Raw genomic sequence first — 17,653 nt, 5'->3', positions numbered from 1 at the left:
TAACCCCTTAAATGTATCCCTTCTGTCAGATACACATATAGCTTGGCATCCTTGTACTAGACTTAAATAGATGTATCAACAGAAAACTAAACATGTAAATTCCTGACAGGTTGTGTGCAAATTTATCAAAGAGTGCTATAGCAATTAGCCCCCACCTTTAACTGTGCCCCACTTGAGAGATCTGAATGGAACTCAGTGTGTCGGAAGTAAGTTAAACATGCAATGATTCTGCAGAAATAGCGTGCAGCTCTATGAAATGGCACTAAGCTTATCTCTGTGCAGTAATAAACTTGTAAACAGCCTGCAAATGTCACACAGATTCATTAAACAGGGAATAAGTTAACAGCAAAGGAAAACTTGTATGCCCCACTTAACCATGGATTTGCATGAAACTAAAAACGGTGCCTTGCATGGTAGGCTGTACAGATTAAAAACTACGGGGAGTAAGTTAAACTTGCTAAGCGTCTGCCAAATTTCATGCAAATTCTTCAAATGACATTAAAGATACAGGTTATTCAAAAATCACCTTTTCAATTGTCAAGATATCTATATGTTTAGGTCTCGAGATATCTTTTTCAAAAGTTAATACTTTAGAAACTACTAAACGGATTTACACCAGATCAAGCAAAGGCACTCCTCTGAGTACAATTCTACTGTCATTGGATGTTTGATGTAATTTCACTCAGCGCTTTTGTTGTATTGAACAGAAACATTTCCTATGCAATTTAATATGAAAATTACTAATATTTTGACTCTCTTCCCTCCTGCACAAATCTTGAAATCACAAAACTAATCCAGACATACTTTTTTGGGATTGTTTTTTGCAGAGTTCTCAAACCTAACCAGAATGTCAAAGTCACTGTTGTTTACTCTTATTTATATTACACAGTGGTGGTTACCATTGTATAGATATAGTTAGGTCACAGTTTTCATAGGAAGAGCATTTGTTTTTTCACTAATAACTTCAGTGCAGTTTGAGAAATTTACATTAAACTTTTTGAAAAACAAATGTCATCCTCCTCAGCTCCTTCCTGAAATGTTTGGCATTGATCCTTCAAGTGGGGGCCTAGGAAAACAAGGGGGGGGTCCAAAAACATTGATTTCCGAATGTTAATTCCCATAGGAAAATTCTGTAACGTCTACAGAAAATGCAGCTGAATGGAATTGTACCCAAATTTGTCAGAAGGTTAGAACCTTACTCAAAAAGTGTGCTTGTTGTGATTTTGCATAAATCTGTTTTTAATTTTTTTTGCATTTCTGCATCCTGAAAATGAATGAAATGTAAGGGGGCAAGTTAAGCACACCCTGACACCAAGGGGCATGTAGGGGATCCTAATCGTACCCCCATTGAATGTCACAACATAGACAACATGTTTTGGCAGACATTACTGGACTCAGAGACATTGTCCCCATTGAAATACTACGAATGCAAGCCTGTTTTGATGATCATAAAAAGGAGCACATGTAAAGGTTGATAATGGATTTTAATCATGTTACAGCGGAAACACTTTTTGGTTTACTCTAGCACTGGGCCATACAGTTAACTTTTTTTTTCTGATTCTGTAATTCACCCACGGAGGCATTCATCCTCAGGTGAACCTTTTTTGGCCGTAGTGATGAGGGATGATAAATCAGAATGTCCCACTGTCCGCCACCCAGTGAGGACCACTAATGGATAGACAGCTCACAAATTGGAGATCAAGTTCAGATACACTACTCTCAGAACCATGCTACAGTTATAAAGTATTGCAATTGGAAGATCCAACCTCCTAAAGAAGTTCAGTCTGACAAGAACTATGCAAACCGATAGCTCTGCTGTGGCTACACAGAACAAGAACAAAAAAATCTGAAAATAATCTATGACTTTCTCAATCATGCATTTAGAAATTAGATAGTTGTAAATACAGTTTCTGTAGAAAGAACATTAAGACACAAATTAAAAGACTCAGACTTATAGATAATTTGGTCATTGTATTAAAGATCCAATATCAATGCAAATAAGTAACATTTTAGGAAATATAAAAACACACATCTAGCCAAAGCAAGTCTAAATAACAGCATCCATAAGAACACGGTTCAGATTTAGAGGTACTACCACCAATAAAGGCAGTAGGATGGTTCACAAGAGTTTTCTTAACAAGGGCAAATGAATCAAGTTTGTGTCCACTAAGGAAAAAGGTTCATGGGCATGAGCAAGGGGAGTGGAGCATTAATCAGAAAGTTCAGGTCTGGTCTCTCACCAGACAGCTCCAAATCGTCCAGCAGACAATTACATCAGCAAGGGGAAAAAGGCAAGGGGCATGTAGTCTGGCAGGCACTCAACATTATAGGAGAGAGGAAATGAAGAGGCCTTAAAATCGCATAAAGGGCTCGGCTGAGCACAAGTGCAAAGAGGATCCCCTCCTCTTAGTAAAGTCACTTTCTATACTCCAAATTATCCATTTGTGACATCAGTAGTCACCTATGATGGTCTGATCATCATGTGATCATTCTTCCGTTCTCCAGGTACAAATTGATAGTCCAACATAGTGTCCCATGCTGGTCATGAGAAATGATTGTACATTCTATCCTAACAGGTTATTTGACAAAGAGCGTATTTACTTTGTTGCTCTTCACAGATTTAGTCCAAAGTTAAAGTTCTCACCACTTCACACACAGAGAAATACTGAAAAGTGTCTTATTGCTTAAAGAATATAGCATAAACAGAACAGATAAAGCAACTTTTGAGGAAACTTAACAAAAGTCCATTACACCAGGCTATGAAATAATACAACCTAAGGGAAAAAGGCAATTCAATGCGTTTTAAAGTTAGCATGTCTTATTTAGTAAATTAACCTCATAATTAGGTCCAAGCATAAAGAAACAAATCAAACATATCATATATGAGGATACTTGTAAGGTTGTCAGTGATTATTACACAAAAATGTTCAACTCTAATTATGGCCTACTCTTAAAAATTTCAAAAGTAACTACATCTAAACTATTTCTCAAAATCATTCAAATAAAATTATTTCTAAAGATATAGGATCTTTATAATGTTAGGCACTTATACTGAAAGTTTCAGTCATATAGCATATTCTATACATGAACTACACCACTTCACAAACTGTTATGGCGCTCCAAAATGATGTCAATAGACATTCTAAGTTTCATCATTAATGTTCATGACGACTTGGTTACAAAATAGAAGGTAATCAGTTAATAAACATGTTATTTTCATTATTTGATTCATCTTGCTATTGCTACCTATCCATGCTCACTTTTGCAGTGCTAGTACTTCAATTTTCTCAGTTTCAGTTTTGTTTTTCTAGACGTGAGCAAAATGCACATTTTGAGTTGCCGTTGTCAAAATCGGTTTATGCGTCACGTAAACAATGATCAGCTTGTGCTTCATCAGTCACAATACAAATCATTTGTTGGAGGTCCTATACTAATTTTAGGAATTGTGATTTGTTCTAATGTGATTTTACTCTGTGAACAATCCTGATCCTCTGCTGGGATTTGATGTGCCATGTTTGAGAGAAAACGTGTTTGAAAGAAAGTTGTTTTCTCTCATGGTTGCTCATAGATGTTATGGAAGGTACTCCGGAAGCTAAAACCAAAGCACATTTTCTATCAGTTCACAGTATTTTCCACAGCAGTGTGAGAATAAAATCTTATAGCCTGACTAAAGATGTACTTGTAACAGCGGCCTGTCAGCTAAGTATAGAATCACCATTCCACATCTGTTTACACAGCCTACCTACCCATCTTCTCAGTTGTTTAACAGCTTCCCAGGTTTAGAATAGTACAATTTTTGTGTGTGTTGATATGTCTTATCAAAGGGCATGTCAGCTTTCTCCAGAGTCAGCAATCTCCATGTAAAACTATCCAAGTTATAGCGTTTTTGCGCTAAAAGAACACTAACATCGAGTGGGTGCTTCTCATCCCTCTTTTTATTTTTATAAAGTGCAAATGTTCTCCCATAAGACATATTGTGCCTGCCACGCAGCCTCATTCACAAACAAAGGCGCCATTTCTTTACTCACATTTAAAGCCCCATCACTTCCATCATTGATGGAAAGTAACAACAGACTATTTATATATTACCTAGTGGCGACTGCTAGTTATAATTAGGTCTACATTTCTATAGAAAGAGTGTTTTATGGTTTGCTAATAACTTCGTCCTCGTTTGACAAATCTTCATGAAATTTTCCAAAAATAAAGTTCATCCACCTCAGCTCCTTTTTTGTAAAGTGTCCGGTGATCCATCAAGTGGGGGCTGAGAAAAAAGGGGGCTCCCAAAATGTTAAATCCCCTTGAATTTTCCATAGACTTCTTTACACAAGACTACAGCAAAAACTGCTGAACAGAATTATACCAAATTCATCAGTAATGTCATCATTCATGTAATTTGATATGCCATTAGTGATGTTATAAATACTGTCATAGAACATGTCAGGAGTGATGTTGTGACATCATACGCAGTGTATGGAGGAGGCACAAGCTATCGTTAGTGCTGCTAACTTTAACTGGTGAATTCCTGTAGTTTTTTTTAGGACAAAATCTTAATGTTGTCACTGACAAATTCACCTGACTATAATGTTACCTCAACCTTTGTTTTTTTTTTCAATGAATATATGTGTGAGCGTGTGTATATATATATTCACTTAAAAAACCATAGGTTTCACACATGTTATAGTTAGCTGGACATTTCACTCGTAAAAAACCATTGAAATTCCCCCGTTATAGTTAGTTCAGATAACTATAACTCGCGCGACCGCAATCCACTGCTGATGACGTCACATATTACATCACTCATGACATGGTCAGTGGCATCACTCATGACATCACTGATGACATCATCCTTGTGATAGAGTGGCGGTCGCGCGAGTTATAGTTATCTGAACTAACTATAACGGGGGAATTTCAATGTTTTTTTACGAGTGAAATGTCCAGCTAACTATAACATGCGTGAAACCTATGGTTTTTTAAGTGAATTTGCAAGGTTTTTTAAATGCTAATTCCTAACTATAACGTGTGTGAAACCTATGGTTTTTTAAGTGAATTTGTAAGGTTTTTTAAATGCTAAGTTATGTATGTTTTATTATATTTTTTATATATTTATTTTACAATAAGCTACCTATGTATATAGTTATAGATTGACTGTATCCTGTAATATGGAATGGCTCGTTTAAAATGTTTTTTTCCTAAGGTTTTTCACCGTGCGCGCACGGTGCGCGCACACCGCGATTTTTTGAAAAAAAAAAATACTAATTTCACCCTTCGGGATCCTTCAGGGACCCCCTGACAAAGGCTAGGGGGTCAGGAACTCTCTACCCTGCCCCCTTTTAACGTTCTCCACCTTTCTTTTTCACTGTCACACACAAAACACACAAAATGGCGGCCGACACTTCCTGATTTCGACCGATTCGAATGTTGACTGACATGTAACCACCAATCAGAATTACGCTCGCGCACGTCAGGGTGCACGCACCGTGCGCGCTTATAGATATTTATGTGCTTTTAAATGCAATTTTCTCAGGAACTACTGAACAGATTGACACCATATATGCAAAAGGCACATGCCTGACCTGAGGACTAACTCTTTGCCAAATTTCAAGTAATTCTGTTCAGCCGTTCGGGCTGTACCTTCGAATAAAGGTCCTACGGGAAAATGCATGGGGAAAACCCATTTTGGGACCCCCCTTTTTTCTCAGCCCCCGCTTGACAAATCACCCCGAGTCGTTCAGGGTAGGAGCTGAGCGGAGCGCCCCATTAGTTTTGAAAATTTCGCGAGGATTCGTCAACCGGCGCCAAAGTTATTCAAAATAGAATTTTCAGATTTCCTATGGAAACCCGGTCCTAACTATAACTATCTACTGGCGACCGCCAGTAGATAATATATACATATATAGATATAGATACTGCAATTACCAGCATGCAGCGGTCTGGATTTACAGCACGAAATGCAGTATCTCTTTAAAGACAGAGGAGGAGCCTCGAGCAAAATTTCAGGAGTGGCCAAGAGAACACCTAAATGGCCACCAGGTGCGAGGCTCCAAACATCGTAACAGGCACTGATGAAAGCTGAACTGCTGAAACGCGTCTGCCGTTTGTTACCGAGTTTTGCGCTGTAAACTCACCTTGGAATAAATCCTCTTCTATGCATCCTGGCTGTGTCAGACCCTTCTTTTCTTCAGAAGTGGGGATTTGGACTCTATGTTTCGCCGGTATCGCAGGCACTGGCTTTCTGACACGCCCTCTCGGTCTGGATGCACCGCGTTAGCCAGCAACTTGAATGGACTTGTGTTTGGTAAAGCACAACGCGGCGCCCCCTCGCGCAGGCTGAAGCACCACGGGGTGAAGGTAACACTGCGTGGGGAGAGAGGAGCAGCATTGACTGCAGGGAGCAACAAGGGGTTTCCAGTGAAGATTTTCAACTCAGCAGGAAGCTGTGTGTTGGGTGCAGTCCGCAGGCCACATTGTTGGGACGCCACTGGGTGTTTAGATTTTCCACTTACTTAAGGGAGATCTACATAGACACTGCAATTACCAGCATGCAGCGGTCTGGATTTACAGCACAAAATGCAGTATCTCTTTAAAGACAGAGGAGGAGCCTCGAGCAAAATTTCAGGAGTGGCCAAGAGAACACCTAAATGGTCCCCAGGTGCGAGGCTCCAAACATCGTAACAGGCACTGATGAAAGCTGAACTGCTGAAACGCGTCTGCCGTTTGTTACCGAGTTTTGCGCTGTAAACTCACCTTGGAATAAATCCTCTTGTATGCATCCTGGCTGTGTCAGACCCTTCTTTTCTTCAGAAGTGGGGATTTGGACTCTATATATACATATATATATATATATTCACTGAAAAACCGCAGGTTTCAGGGACGTTATATTTAGTTGGACATTTCACTCGTACAAAACCAGAGAAATGTGTCCATTATAGTTTGCTCAGCTAACTATAACTTGCTCCTCCGCAATGCACTGCTGATGACGTCACATATTACATCATTCATGACATGGTCAGTGACATCACTGATTACATCACTGATGACATCTCAAATGACATCACTGATGACATCATCAAGTGACTGGGTGTTTCTGTAAAGTTTAAATATGTGTGGGTGAGTGTATTCATGGGTGTGTTGGTGAGTGTTTAGATGTCTCAGTGGTATATGTGTGTAGAATACAGTGAAAACACCTACAAACACTAGGGAACACTTTGCGTTGGGGTACCCCTTTGATTGGCATGACCTCCTCTCTAAGGCCCTAGTACATAATAGGGGAGGGGGATTAAAACTTCCTCTAAGTCAGAGGTGTAAAAAGGTGCTTCTTTAAGTAGTAGTCACGTTTGCAGAGTGGTGGAGAAAGGGTGCTGGGCCTCCGACCAGCGCTCAGGAATTCTGCTGCATACGACTTAGAGGAGGTACCAGGAGTTCTTCTTGGCCCCCAAAGTCCCTCAGGAGTAAATAGGACTTCATCCCCCATCCCTTAGTCTACCAGGAGGGGCATTTGCAGAGTGGTGGAGAAAGGGGGGCATGTCCTCCGCAAATGTCTTAGCAATCCCAACCTGTGGGACTTACTGGAGGTAACAAGCGGGGTAGTTGCCCCCCAAGGACAACCTTGGGGGGCAACTACCTCTCCTATTACCTCCAGTGAGTCCCAAACAGCAGGCTTGCTAAATTCTCATAGCAGGCCACACCCCCTTTGCCCACCACTCTGCAAACTCGCTCCCGGGTGTGCTCTTGGATGGGGATTGAAGCCCCCTTTGCTGCTGGGGGTCCTTTATGGGCCAACTACCCTACCTCTTACCTCCAGTAAGCCCCACACAGTGGGATTGCTGAGAGGTGGCCAGAGGCCACTCCCCCCTTCCCTACCACTCTGCAAACGCACCTCCTGGTGCGTTTGAAGTTGGGGTATTAAGTCCCCTTCGTTCCTGAGGGTCCCTCGGGGCCAACTGGCCCACCAGGTACCTACAGTAAGCGCCACACACCTGGATTGCTGAGAGTGGTTGGAGACCACGCCCCTTTTACACCACTCTGCAAACACAGCTCCTGGCGCACTGCTGCTCGGGGGATGAAGTACACTTGTGTCCTGAGGTCCTTAGGACACATGAGGACCTCATCACCCCACCACCAGTGCGCCAAGAGGTGCGTTTTCAGAGTGGTATAAAAAGGGGTGTTGCCTCGGACCACCTCTCTGCAATCCAGCTGTGTGGCGCTTACTGAAGGTACCTGGTGGGCTAGTTGGCCCCCAGGGTACCTCAGTATTCAACAGGAATAAATTCCCCAACTTACAACGTCCTAGGGGGCACATTTGCACAGTTGTGCAGGGTAGGGGCAGGGCCTTGGCGAGATGGCGACTTTTTTTTTCTATTGTATTTTTAGAAGGGGGCTGTGTGGCCCCCCTTCTTTTAGCATTTGTGGCCCTAGGAACCCCACCCCCCAGGGCCTGACCCCTTTTTTCTTAAAAAAAAAAAAAACGGGAAGGGTGCCCCCCTCCTGAGTCCAGTTTTGTCCCCAGGGACCCCATCCCCTGGGGCATGGCCTCCTTTTTTATATTTATTTATTGGGAAGGGGGGCCATGTGGCCTCTCTTCCCTAGGCCACTATTGGCCTGGGGACCCCATCCCCCAGGACCGGCATAACTGTTTTTTTTTTTGTTAGAATCACAGGGGAGGGGGGCCACATGGCCTCCTCCCGGGCCACTTCTGGCCCCGAGGACCCCCTCCCCGGGGTCTGGCCTCTTCGTTGGGGACCATGGGGGGAGCCCCAATGCCCCCATGGTCCTGCCGGCTCCCCGCCTCCTGTGGTGGGCCCTGGGGCATTGTGGGGGGGCTCGAGCCCCCCCACACACATTATTTATTTCAACCCCGGGGAGGGGGCAGTCCCCGGAGCTTGGGGGCCCACCAGGCCCCCCAGTGTATTTTATTAAAGCTCCGGGGAGCTGGTGGTCTCCAGGGCTTTGGGGGGCCCATGAGGCCCCCCTCCATAATTTAATAAAAGCCCCGGGGAGGTGGTAGTGAGGTCCCCTGGGCCCTGCACATAAATTATTAAGCCTCGGGGAGGTGGTGGTTCACAGGGCTGTGGGGGCCCCCACACCATAATTTGGCAACAAGCGGGGGAGACCGTGCTTCTTTTTTATATAATTTTGTCCGGATTCGTGGACCCTGCGCAAATTCGGTCGAAATTATTTTAAAGAAATGCTTTTTGGGCACAGGGACCCCCTGAGCAGGCCTAAGGGGTCAGGGTGTTTCTACCCTGCCCCTTTTCTTGTTTTTTTACTTTTTTTCACTCTTTTCTTGCGACTCGGTTACCGAGTCACAAGATGGGTGCCAATACTTCCTGGTTTGGAGTGTTGGCAGCTGGTTGGCAGCCCAACACAAGAGGCAAGATGGCAGTTGCTTGCTCGGCCGACTAAGCTGGATATCGGAACTCTCCCGGAATCACCCCCCGCTGTTTTCTTTTAAACGAGCGAATGATTTTAGCAAAACGAAGGATACACTGGAAAATGTGAATTTGCGCAAAGCTGGTATGCTGTGGCAGTATCTGTCCTGGCGTTTGACTTTTTTACAACGTTCTAAACACGTTGTTACCGGCTCTCTGCTTGGGCGGTGCTCGGTGCTATACGGAACACCGGCTACGATGCCTCCAAAGAGTTTGGCTAAGGGCGCTAGGATCTGGGTGCCTCCGGCAGGCACAGCTTGAGCTGCAGGGAGCCATCGAAGGCCAGTCTTGGGAAAAGAGGGGATGCCGGTGCAAGCTGACACATAAACGGCTCCCCACCAGCTTCGGCAGCAAAGGACGGTATATCTAGCAGGAACCGGCATATAGTCCGAAGTTTGTTAAAAAAAACAGCTGGGTAAAGGCAAGATCTCGGTGAAAGTTGCTGACACGCCGGTGGATGGTGGCAACAATACCGCGAAGAGTTCTGGAAACAATGTTGCCACGGGACTAACACTCAATACAAAGTATCAAATCCATCTCAGGGAAGACTTTGGTTGAGGTAAATGGTGGCAGGGGGGCAGCCCTGGGTTGTCTGGAGGGCTCAAGAAGTGCTGTGCAGCTCACGGGGGCTATAAAGGAAGGAGACAATCAAGTGGTTATTTTTTCACCAGAGGATGAGCTGGGACTGGCAGGAAATGAGACTTTTAGATTCGCAGTATTTGAAAATGATCCTAAGGTTTCTGTCTCTGCAACAGCCTCTAGCACTAACTCTTTGGCGACCGCTCAGGTGCAGGATACCAGTAGCAATAATTTGAAGTTGAATGGTAGCCGCCCAGAAAGGGGGGAAGAAGGTATTCAGGGTTCGCAGAATCTGATTCAACTAACTACAGTCGGCACTAAAGAGGCAGACTCGGGTGACAAATTCTACTCTATGTCGGACCCCTCTAACTCTTCTGGGGATGAGAGCCAGGGGAAAGACTGCGCAGATGATAGAAGTGATACGAGCAGCCTACGGCTGGATGAGGAAGAGTTGAGTGAGGAGGTATCTGTGAATAATGGGACTGTCCGGAAACAAAAGGGGGTGGGTGACTCTTTGGCAAACGCAGGTTCTTTAGTCTGGGACTATTCTTTTTCTCCACAAAATGTTGATGAGGTGGGGCAAAGAAAGACCCCTAAAGATACTGCCGGGTCAGGCATGCCACCGGAAATTACCCTTGATGCCATTTATCAAAGCATAATGGCCCATCAAGAGGAGACCCTTGATGCCATTTATCAAAGCATAATGGCCCATCGAGAGGAGACCAGGGTGGAAGGGCTCCGGACCCACGGGGTGGTGCGCAAATTGCAGAATGCCATGCGCAGAGTCGCTAAAACTTGCTCAGACTTCGCAATTAGAATCGGGGAAACCAAAACCAGAATATCAGCATTGGAAGATGAATTGGCACAGCAGAAGGTCATTACTGAATCCTTGAAGGCTCAGAAAGATGATACAGCTTGGAAGCTGACCGAACTGGAAAACCGATCTAGAAGGAACAATTTGCGGATTTTGGGAGTACCCGAAGGACTGGAGGGAAATGAATGTCTGGCAGTTTGTAGTTGAACTTTTCTCAGAGGCCCTTCCAGAGCTGCAACATTGAGACTGGAAAGCTGAGTTACAGAGAGCTCATCGGTTCCCATTCAATCAATCAAGGAAAATCGAAAGGCCAAGAGCAATTTTGATTTGTCTTAACAATTTTTTTGCTACGGGAAGCAATATATGATTTGCCATGACCGGACAGGAAGAGAGCAGGCAAGGGATGCACATTTTTTGTCCGCCCTGATTTCTGTCAGATCACAGTCCAAAAGAGGTGGCACCTTCGGCAAATTATTCCTTCATTTCAGGCTAAGGGGCTCAGGCATTTTTACTTAATCCAGCCAAATTGAAAATCATACATAGGGGTCAGACACATTTTTTGTGTCTAAAATTCTAGCTAAGGATTTTCTGAGTACAATCCGAGATGGATAAGTGGCTTTGCTTATATGCTTGCTTCTATGCTTGCTTGACATCTGCATTGCCCTTCCCCATTTTCTAGCGTAAAAAAATGTAGCTCTTTTTTTTTGCTGATTGCACTATTGTTCTGTTTATTTTAGGGGGGAGGGACCCGGGGGAGTGGTCTATTATACGCTGTCCATCACAGAGGACCATGCTCCTTATGCCTCATGTGGAAGGGAGGGTGGGAGGGAGGAGGAGGTGGTTGCGGTGGACTTGGGGTAGGGTGGGGGTGGGGGGGTGGCACTGGTGGAGTAGGGTGTTGTTTTCTTACTATGGTTATGGTGCATGCTTTTCTGTGAGAGAATACAATTTTTTTCATGGTCATGTTCAAGGCACTTAGCTTTGGGTATGGACTGGTCCGACCTGAGTTGATTTCTTTCAGACACAACAATGACTGGTAGACTACGTATCTGTTCTTGGAATATATGTGGTTTGAATGATAGGAAGAAAAGATGGGTGACCACTCAAATTTTACAGGTTATGCACATCGACTTGCTCTGTTTACAAGAAACCCATACCCCCTGGAATAATCGGGGGTGGCTGAGGGATTTGGGTTTGGATGTGCTTGCCTGCACTAGACAAAGTACAACGATTAGCGGGGTAGCCATACGGCTGAACACGGTTTAGGAGTCTGTAAACATGTAAAAGAGGATAGTTTGGGGCGGTGGGCTACTGTTGAAATCCGTGTTAACGGCCCTTTTTTGTCAATCTGCTCCGTTTATGGATCTAACCTAGATGACCCGGAAGTGTTACATTATTTGAGTGTTGAACTAGCATCATGGCCTCATCCTGTAATCCTCTGTGGTGATTTTAACTTACATTTAGATAGCTGTTTTGACATAGCGAGCAATCTTCCATAAAGGGGAAAAAAAGCAAAAGTTTTCAAAGCTACGCAAGGGTTAGTTAAGGAGCTTAGGCTGGTGGATGTGTGGTATAGGCACAGAAAAGAATGATTTTGGAGCTACTTATTATTCTGCTCCCCATAAAAAATTTGTGCGACTTGATTTTTTTTTGTTTCTGTGGAAAAAGCTGAGAAATCTAAGATAGAGATCGTACCCAGGGTTATTTCTGATCATAACCCGTTGATTTTAGAAGTTCCAGTCAGTTCTAAGAAACAACCAAAGTCTTGGACATTTGAAAGAAAATTATTACTGGATCCGGCATACTGCGCACATATAGGAAATTGGATTCAAGAATTTTAATTAATAGAGATTTAGCTCCTGATCCTATTGTATGAGATGCCTTAAAAGCAGGAGTATGGGGGGACTCTCAGATACTCTTTATCTAACCAGCGGAAAATGCTTGGAGAAATTAAAGGTTGGATCGAACAATTAAGATTATTCGAAATAGAGTTCATGGGGAAAATAATAAGGTGTCTAAATGATGAGGAGACTCACAAGGCTATTACTATTTTAAAAATGAAAATGCATCAACACTCGCCAAATCTGCCCTTTATCGGGCGCAAGTATATGAAATAGGGGAAAATACTGATAGACTACTAGTAAAGAGATTGCAGCAAAGGGAAGTGGCTAATCGAATTTATAGAATTAAGGATCACGGTGACCAGATTCAGGATTCCCCGGAAGCAGTTTTAGGTGTGTTTAGCAGGTTTTATCACCATTTATATACAGAGGAGAGATTGTTGAAGGAAATGATATGATGCAGGAATTTAGTTTAGGAGTAGTGACAAATAAGGTAACATCTGATCAGAATGAGCAACTGGCTGCACACATTACCTGCGAAGAAGTGGAGGGAGCCATTGTGTCTTTAGCTACAGGGAAAGCGGTAGGGCCGGATGGTATCCCCCTTACATTTCTTAAGACATTTCGGCAGATGTTTCGACCAGAACTTATTTTACTATTCCAAGCTGCTCGACAGGGTTCAGTCCTGGCGAAAAACTACTATTATTGTTTTTAAAAAATAAGACGAACCAGAGCTGCACCCTTCTTCATACCGACCTATTTCTTTGATTAACTCTGACAGCAAAAGTTTTTCAAAAATTCTGGCTTGTCGGTTGGGGAAGATTATTACTTCTTTAGTTTCTGATTATCAGCATGGGTTCATTCCCGGAAGGGATACAGCCGATCAAGTGAGACGTGTAATAGCGCTGTTAGACTGGACTCAGGCTATGGAGTCTCCGCTGGGAGTGATCCTGTTGGACGCCAAAAAGGCTTTCGACAGGGTCTCCTGGTGGTTCTTGTGGGATGTTATGCACTGGAAGGGCTTTTGCTTGGAATTTATACAAGCAGTGAAAGCTTTCTATATCAATCCAGTGGTGGTTATACGGATCTCTGGGCAGGAGTCAAGCCCATTTAGTATTAGCAGAGGCACTAGGCGGGGGTGCCCATGCTCCCCCTTGCTTTTTGCACTTTATATTGATTTATTTCTTAACAAACTTAATTTGAGCGCTAATATCAAACCGGTTAGAGTTCACCCTACTGTATATAGAACATTGGCGTATGCTGATGATATTGTGGTTCTCACTAGTGACAGCACCTCGGCACTCCCTGCTATAAAGATTTTGGCCGCGCAGTTTGGTAGATTTTCCGGTTATAAATTAAATATAGATAAAACTCAGATGCTTCATTCACGCACCAAGGCTCCGGCAAATCTACCATTAGTTTCTTCACCAATATATTTGGGAATTACAATTACATCGGAAGTGGACCAGATACCAGATCTGAATATTACACCAGTGATGGATAAAGTTAATAAAACTCTGGAAAGATTAGATCACCTACATCTCTCTCTTCATGGGTGCTGTAATGTATTAAAAATTTTGGTTCTTCCTTAGTTCCTTTATATGTTTCGAACAATCCCCCTTGAGTTTTCTGTCCCTTGTTTTACCAAGCTAGAGAGGATTTGTTCTAGATTTCTTTGGAGTTATCACAGACCGAGAAGGGCATTTAAAAGAATGATTCTACCGAGAAATAGGGGAGGATGGGGTATCCCACATTTTTTGGTGTATTATTGGGCATCCATGCTTCAGCATATGGGCCCTCTCTTAGTTGGGGGAGAGGCGGAAATCCCAGTTTTCAATAGACCTTCCATTTATGCTTTGGGGTTAGGGGATGAGGCCAATAGCTGTTGAGTTAGGATATTGGAGCCCAGGTATTATAAAAAAACAAGTTTAAGATACTCAAGGCTGCATTTCAAGTTTGGAGCAGATTAGGCGAAAGCTGAATATCCCAAATCTTAATGAGTATACCCCTTTTAACGCTTCAGGTTTGCTCCCTACTATTTTTTGGGACCAAGTCACATTTAGATGGGGTTTGAAGGATCTTAGCTGCTTGAGCGATCTATTTGATGGGGGCCAATTTTTGTCCTTCTCAAATTTACAGGAGAAGTTCGGCCTAGTAACGCATGACTTTTTTAAATATCTTAAAATTCGTAGTTTTCTAGGTCGGTCCGGGTCAATAGCAGAGCTACAGATGGTTAGAATTCCCCTGATTGAAAAAGTGAGGAAAAAAACTTCAATAGGGCAGGTATATCGACAGGTATCGGAAACACTTCCGGATGACCTTGATATGTGGAATGTTAAATGGGAGAATAAACTGGGGATTGTCGGTATAAACGTAGAAGAATCTTTATGTTTGGCGAACCAGATTTAAATGACCAGTAGACTAAGGAGTCAGCATCTGATGTCTCTTTTTGATTTATATTACACCCCAGGGAAGATTGCAAAATAGGGGGCATCGAAGGGGGATAAATGTAATAGGTGTGGACTACTGGCTGCAGACTCGGTCCATATGTTTTTCTCCTGCCCTAGATTAGGGATTTTTTTGCAAGAGATTGAGAATTGTTTCGGCATGTTATTTGGGACACCGATAAAAATTACCGTGGAATCCGTAATTTTGGGTGTGGGATTTGATAGGGAGGGTAATTCAAGGCAAAGGTCTATGATCGGCTTATTGTTTATCGCTATGGCCTTGGTCCGTTCATGTATCACCAATGAATGGATTAGCCCCGATCCACCCACCTTTATTAATTGGTGGTCGTGATTGCTAGCTATACATAATTTCGAAATCTCAATCTATAAAACTAAAAGGTGAAGAAAAATGGCCTTGGGCTGTAAAATTTGGGCTCCTGTCATGGATTGGGTACAGTACATTTTGAGCAGTCTGTATGATAAGGTGGTAAGAAGGCTAGGGTGCCCGTAGCTGCTTATCTGTGCTGATTTTTTTTCTTTGAAGGATGTCATGTTTATGCTAATAATTTACCAGCGGGGTTTGGGAAACAATGCTAGGTACTATAGTAATACACAGTATTCTGTGGCGGATAACCAGCCCAAAATGGGTAGTGATTTCTTCATTCTTTGTTTCTGTTGTTTATTGCTTCTGTTTATTACTGTCTTGATTGTACCATTAACATGCTTATTCGGTTTGTGCCATGTAAAAATGAAAGCTTGAAAACCTAATAAAAATACTTTAAAAAAAAATTGAGTGTTGGCAGCCAATCAGAAAAAAAGCTTGTGCCCGGGAGGGTTCGCGAACCCTCCTCGGTGCTCAGATATCTAAACTTTTCTTTTTTTTAATTTCTCTGGAACTACTAAATGGATTTACACCATTTAAATAAAGGTCTCTTTCTGAATCAAGACCTACCTTTTTGCCAAATTTGGTATAATTCCGTTCAGCAGTTCGGGCTGTAGCTTTGTCTAAAGTTCCTATGGAAATTAACATGTGGAAAATGCATTACGGGGCTCTCCTTTTTTCCCGCCCCCCGCTTTACGAATCACCCCGAAACTTTCAAGACAGGAGCTGACCGGAGCGCCCCATTAGGTTTATATATATATATATATATATTTCGGCGTTTACTCCATCAACACTTCAGAATCCTTTCAAAGAACGGAGCACAGACCACAAAGTAGTGAAGCAAGGTATTTCTTTATTGCCTAAAGACCTCTACAGCCATGACGCGTTTCAGCCCGTCAAGGGCCTTGATCACATGACACGCTCTGTCAGGTGGGTAGTTTTTTTATACCATTTTTTCTCTTTTTTCCTCAATACTCAACCAGTGATTAAAGTGACAAGTGCATAAGTTTAAAATCATGGAAACAAAAGACAGATTCAGTGGGTATTACGGGAACTTGGTAAAAACAGTTCTGTTAAAATACATTTGTTCAGGTAAGATACCATAACTGAATAGTTTTGCTTAAAATTTAATAATTGGTAAAAAATGATCACAGCCAATATAATTGCATCTGTGCAGCCATTCCACTGAAACCTTTAACACTGACAGTTAAAAGACCAAATTCATAATTTACATAAAATCATTTATGAAGTACATTTCGGTATAAATACCTGGTTGTAAAATCAAAATTGATAGTCATTTTTAATTCATGTCAGATAAGTGCAAATTTCGCAAGAACAGTACTATTGAAGACAGAATCTCCACTGATGCACAGAACAGCAAAGAACTCTTCAACATCATCAAGGAGTTTGCCCAACCCACCAGCGAGTCCACCAACATCCCTCCCTCACAAGACCTATGCGACAAACTCAGCACCTTTTTCCACCACAAAATCAAGAGCATCTACGACAACTTCGACGAAGACAACCAACACACTGAACCCTCACCAACCACCCCCGACACACTAAAGCCAGCGATCGACAACTGGACAGCCCTCACCACTGAAGACACACTGAAGACAATGAACACAACCCACTCCGGGGCCCCCACAGACCCCTGCCCCCACCACGTTTTCAACAGAGCCGCCGACACCATCGCACCCAAGCTCTGCCACACCATCAACAGCTCCCTGGCAACCGCCTCATTCCCTGACGACTGGAAAGACGCTGAGATCAACCTCCTCCTGAAGAAACCCTTGGCGGACCCCACCGACCTCAAAAGCTACAGAACCATCTCCCTTCTCCCTTTCCAAGTAAAAGTCATTGAGAAAGCCATCAACAACCAACTTGCCACATTCATCGAAGAGCAAAACATCCTCGACTCCTCCCAATCCGGCTTCAGAAAAAAACACAGTACGGAAACCGCCCTCCTCGCCGCAACAGACGACATCCGTACCTTACTGGAAAAAGGAGAAACAGCAGCCCTCATCCTCCTCGACCTCTCAGCGGCGTTCAACACAGTCTCTCACTGCATTCTAATACGCAGACTCCATGACGCAGGAATCCAAGACAAGGCCCTCGACTGGATCTGCTCCTTCCTCTCCCGCAGAACGCAGTGGGTCAGA

The sequence above is a fragment of the Triturus cristatus genome, chromosome 4_1, assembly GCF_964204655.1.
Source record: "Triturus cristatus chromosome 4_1, aTriCri1.1, whole genome shotgun sequence".
NCBI lineage: Eukaryota > Metazoa > Chordata > Amphibia > Caudata > Salamandridae > Triturus > Triturus cristatus.
This window is presented reverse-complemented; position numbering follows the sequence as displayed.